This window comes from Podarcis pityusensis (genome assembly GCF_964106645.2).
Source record: "Podarcis pityusensis genome assembly, chromosome: 4".
Taxonomy (NCBI): Eukaryota; Metazoa; Chordata; class Lepidosauria; order Squamata; family Lacertidae; genus Podarcis; species Podarcis pityusensis.
In genome coordinates, this window is record NC_138027.1 from 9368136 (window position 1) to 9374231 (window position 6096).

Below are 6096 nucleotides of genomic sequence, written 5' to 3' on the forward strand. Positions count from 1 at the left end.
CAGAACATGAGTCAACAGAGTGACACAGCAGCCAAAAAAGCTAATGGTATTCTAGGCTGCATCCACAGACGTCTAGTGTCCAGGTCAGGGGAAGTAATAACACTGCTCTATCCTGCCTTAGGGACGCGGGTGGCGCTGTGGGTTAAACCACAGAGCCTAGGACTTGCCGATCAGAAGGTCGGCGGTTCGAATCCCCGCAATGGGGTGAGCTCCTGTTGCTCAGTCCCTGCTCCTGCCAACCTAGCAGTTCGAAAGCACGTCAAAGTGCAAGTAGATAAATAAGTACCGCTCTGGCGGGAAGGTAAACGGTGTTTCCATGCGCTGCTCTTGTTTGCCAGATGCGGCTTAGTCCTGCTGGCCACATGACCCGGAAGCTGTACACCGGCTCCCTCGGCCAATAAGGCGAGATGAGCGCCGCAACCCCAGAGTCGGTCACAACTGGACCTAATGGTCAGGCGTCCCTTGGTGAGACCACAACTGGAATACTGTGTCCAGTTCTGGGCACCACATTTTAATAAGTTTTCCATTTTAACAATCCAATGCAATCACATTAAATATTCCAAATTATACATATCAAATAATCCAAATATTCTGCCAAATTATAAAAATTGTAATGGTACTTCCCATGCTTCAAGTTCGGAGGTTTCTGATCATCTCATATCTCTATTGCTTTTCATTGTCGTTTCCAACGGTTCGTCTAATTCTTCCTGTTGTTAACATTATTTGACGGCCTCTGAGTTGTTCCCACAAGCGAGTCAAAACAATCAATGATGTGTTTCTGTGCGGATTTTATGTCTGTGATTCCATTCTATAAGTTTGCAGCATCTCCTCACACGCTGATGTTTCTGCCGAATCAATCCAAAGGTCTTTTTGCTGCTGGCAGCTGCCATTTTCCCTCATTTCCGATGAAATCAAGTCTAGGCGTCCGCTCATTAATTTTCCCAGACCGTTTGCATCAAACATTAAACTTTCCAGTTCTCCTTATGCTCTTTAAAGGTAAAGGTAAAGGGACCCCTGACCATTAGGTCCAGTGATGGCCGACTCTGGGGTTGCGGCGCTCATCTCACTTTACTGGCCAAGGGAGCCAGCGTACAGCTTCCGGGTCACGTGGCCAGCATGACTAAGCCACTTCTGGCGAACCAGATTAGCGCACGGAAACGCCGTTTACCTTCCCGCTGCAGCGGTACCTATTTATCTACTTGCACTTTGACGTGCTTTCGAACTGCTAGGTTGGCAGGAGCAGGGACCGAGCAATGGGAGCTCACCCTGTCGTGGGGATTCGAACTGCCGACCTTCTGATAGGCAAGTCCTAGGCTCTGTGGTTTAACTCACAGCGCCACCCGCGTCCCAAAAGTTCATAGCCTTACCCTTCATGAATTTATTGAATCCTTCTTTTAAGCCCATCCACATTGGTGGGTGTCTGTACCTCCTGTGGCAGTGAGTTCCAGAGTTTAGATATGAACTGCAAGCACTTCCTTTTGTCTCTCCTGAATCTTCCCATGTGCCAGCTTTCAATTTTGGATAAACCAGGCCAGGGATTTTCATGCTTCCCCCTTTTGGATGAACTGTTTTTACATGAACTCATGTAACAAGGGTCCCTTGCAGGGCCACATTTAGGTTAGGTTTGATGAGGCCCTAAGCTACTCAAGGTAATGGGGCCCTTTATATGTCCAGTTGTCCTTTGTCAACAACAAATTGTAGCTGTTTTTTGTGTTGAATATATATTAGATGGTAATTTACGGACCTAATAGGTATCTCAAGCCATTTGCACATGTCATGCAAGCAGTCCATGCAGAATGTAGGCACCCTATATATAGAAAGGAGCAAACCAGTGATATTTGAGGGAGCAGGCTAGCAGGCGGTGTCCATGACTCACATCATAGGAGCCTACACAACACAAAACACTGTTGCTGTATGTAGGTTTTATTTTATTTTTATCTTATATTTTGCAAATGTACACCCAGTTGTTTTTACTTTAAATTTTGGGGGGGGGGGGCAAGAGAGTGGGGCCCTAAGCTATAGCTTGTTTAAAAAGGGTAAGGGGACCCCTGACCATTAGGTCCAGTCGTGGCTGACTCTGGGGTTGCGGCGCTCATCTCGCTTTACTGGCCGAGGGAGCTGGCGTACAGCTTCCGGGTCATGTGGCCAGCATGACTAAGCCGCTTCTGGCGAACCAGAGCAGCGCATGGAAACACCGTTTACCTTCCCACCGGGGCGGTAGCTATTAATCTACTTGCACTTTGATGTGCTTTCAAACTGCTAGGTTGGCAGGAGCAGGGACCGAGCAACGGGAGCTCCCCCTGTTGCGGGGATTCGAACCGCCGACCTTCTGATCGGCAAGTCCTAGGCTCTGTGATTTAACCCACAGCGCCACCCACGTCCCACAGCTTGTTTAGCTTATACATAAATCTGGCACTGGTTCCCTGCATGGCTACCACAGAACCAAAGAAGAATGCAGAAGAATAAAGGACGTGTTCTAGGCACAAGCTCACTTTATGCAGGGGACTGTGGGTGTCACTTAAGAAGATAGCAGCTGGATCAGGCCAAACCCCTAACTAGCCTGCCATCCGATAGGGTCACCATCATTTTGGGAGCGAGTTCCATGGATCAACTATGCACTGTGTAAAGGAGTCCTTCCTTTTTGTCTGCCCTGAATTTCCCAGCAGCCAACTTCATTGCGTGTCCACAAGTTCCTAGTGTTTTGAGGTTGTGGAGAGATGCAAACCTGCATCTTAAGACCAGTGTCGGGTTAGCTTTTGATGCCGCTCGCATCATGGTGTGGTCATGCCGCTGGAACTCTAAAACAGCCATGCTAGCTGAGGCTGATGGGAGTTGTAGTCCAAAAGATCTGGAAGGCACCAGGTTAGTCTGGGGAACCACAGAACCAGTGGTTTCAAATGATATTCCAGCCCACGCCAGAGTTACTCTTCAGGGATTCCTCCGTGAGAACATCGTTGTTGTTATTTAGTCGTTTAGTTGTGTCCGACTCTTCGTGACCCCATGGACCAGAGCACGCCAGGCCTCCTGCAGTTTGGTCAAACTCATGCTGGTAGCTTCGAGAACACTGTCCAACCATCTCATCCTCTGTCGTCCCCTTCTCCTTGTGCCCTCCATCTTTCCCAACATCAGGGTCTTTTCCAGGGAGTCTTCTCTTCTCATGAGGTGGCCAAAGTCTTGGAGCCTCAGCTTCAGGATCTGTCCTTCCAGTGAGCACTCAGGGCTGATTTCCTTCAGAATGGATCGGTTTGATCTTCTTGCAGTCCATGGGACTCTCAAGAGTCTCCTCCAGCACCAGAATTCAAAAGCATAGGTTTGTAAGATTACTGAATAATGTGAATAATGGGGAGTGGAAAGGTTGTTTGAGGGAAAGAGAGAACAGAATACTATAACATACCTGGTGCACTGGAAGTGCTGCAAAAGCAACAATCGTTAATGATCTTACAGGGTGTTAATTGAAAAGTTAAGTGTTGAGCTCAGATTATTTCCTATCGCTTGTAGAGCATCCCCTGAGACAGAGCTATGGGTGGAATAAGCTCCTGGGTCGTGTTTATACGAGTTTTTACAATGACTTATAAAGTAGCTAATGGTTTGTTTGTTTTTATTTTTTTGTACTTCCTTTTTCCTGAGAATCCAAAGTTCCACTTATCTGGATAACCTTGTCAAACCTCTCCCAGGCCCATAGGATTGAACGGGCTGTTTTCCACTCCTGTGACTCGCAGGAACTCTTTGATGCTGTTGGGGAGGAAGAAAAAACACTGATCAGCTGATGTGGAAAGGCAAAGAGTCCTGTGAACCACAGCCTGCTTATCTGGCAGCACAAAGCGGCTCAAGAATTCTGGGGAAAGCCTTTTTTAAAAAACACATGAGATGCTTGCTTTGTGTTTCGTCTTCCATAAAATCCTCTTTGATCTCGACATGACACGCCAGCACAGCTCCTTTTCATGGTATCTGATGACTGCAGCTGCTGAATGTGGCCAACAAGGAGTCAAACTAGAATAATCCAGATTTCTGTGATTGATAAAGGGACGTATTTCAGGGCAAGATGCTGAACTGAGATGGGGAACCAGTAGTTCTCCAGATGTTGCGGTAAAGTTTCCATCATCCGTGACCATTGGCTATGCTGGCTGGGTCTGAAAAGGAATATGTTTCAGGGAGAAAAGTTGGACCACTCAACATCTTCACACAGAACATGGTTAAAATTTGGAACTCACTCCCATAGGAGGCAACTGGGATGGGCGTTTAAAAAGGGATTGTACAAATTCATGGGACGAGAGGGCTATCGATGGATACTAGCCACAATGACTATGCTCTGCCTCCAGTGTTGAAGGCAGCAATGCTTCTGAATACCAGAAATGCTCTTGCGCTGGAATCCTGCTTGTGGGTTTACCCCAAGCATCTGGTTGGCCACTGTGAGAAGAGTGTGCTGGACCAGATGGGCCATTGGCCTGATCCTGCAAGCTCTTCTCATGTTAATTATGTTAGAGACGGGGAACCTCTGACCCTCCGTGAGATGTTGTGCCACAACTCACATCCCTGGCCATTGGCCATGCTGGCTTTGGCTAGTGGGAGCTGCAGTCCCAACAACATTTGTAGGTTTCCCATTCATGGGCTACTCTCAGCTTTAGGGTTCTTTGACACTACAAAATGGGGATTCTCCTTGGGGGCGAGTTTTATCCCCCATCTCTCCTCTGCCTTTGAACCAAGATCTGCTCCCAAAGTGTCTTCCGACTAAAGACAATGCAGATCTTCTTGGTCCCTGGCAGTCGGAGACACTATCCAGCTTCCAGACTCGACTGCAGAGGGAAGAAGAAGAAGAGTTTAGATTTTATATCCCCCTTTATCACTATCCTAAGGAGTCGCGAGTGGCGCTGAGAAGTGTCGGTTAAAGTATGGATTTTCTACGAATTTATAAATCTAGGGATCTTCCCTGAGCTGTCAAGTCGAAAGGATACATTCAGGCATAATATTTGTAACATTGTAACAACTTTACAATACGCAGGTGGCGCTGTGGTCTAAACCACAGAGCCTAGGGCTTGCCGGTCAGAAGGTCGGCAGTTCGAATCCCCGCGAAGGGGTGAGCTCCCGTTGCTCGGTCCCTGCTCCTGCCAACCTAGCAGTTTGAAAGCACGTCAAAGTGCAAGTAGATAAATAGGTACCACAGTGGTGGGAAGGTAAAGGGCGTTTCTGTGCGCTGCTCTGGTTCGCCAGAAGCGGCTTAGTCCTGCTGGCCACATGACCCGGAAGCTGTACACCGGCTCCCTCAGCCAGTAAAGCGAGATGAGAAACCACAACCCCAGAGTCGTTCGTGACTGGACCTAACGGTCAGGGGTCCCTTTTTAAGGAGTCTCACAGCGGCCAACAATCTCCTTTCCCTTCCTCCCCCACAACAAACACTCTGTGAGGTGAGTGAGGCCAAGAGACTTCAGAGAAGTGTGACAAGCCCAAGGTCATCCAGCAGCTGTATGTGGAGGGGTGGGGAAGCGAACCCAATTCACCAGATTACAAGTCCACCGCTCTTAACCACTACACCACACTGGCGCTGTGGATGCAGCAATGACCTGCAAATGAAAAACAAAACAAAACAAAACTCTGCTTCTGTGGATGCCAGGAAGAGACCATCCGTTCCCAGCAAGTAGAGCTGAGTTTACATGACACAAACGGGAAATGGCCGTGCAGTTATTCGCTTGTGGGGAATGGCCTCCTCTTCCTTCTCTATCATGAAGCAGCGAACATCAAAATAGATTAGAAATGAGGCTATGGAACAAAAATGGAGGGAAGCCTTAACACACAGGGCTTTTGTCATGCACCTCTTTACTGTACCCTTTGACACCATACAGAGCCGGCCCTGGGATTTTCCTGAACCCTCCTTTTAATAAAAAGGTAAAGGGACCCCTGACCATTAGGTCCAGTCGTGGCCAACTCTGGGGTTGCGGTGCTCACCTCGCTTTATTGGCCGAGGGAGCTGGCATACAGCTTCCGGGTCATGTGGCCAGCATGACTAAGCCGCTTCTGGCGAAACCAGAGCAACGCACGGAAACGCCGTTTACCTTCCCACCGGAGCGGTACCTATTTATCTACTTGCACTTTGACGTGCTT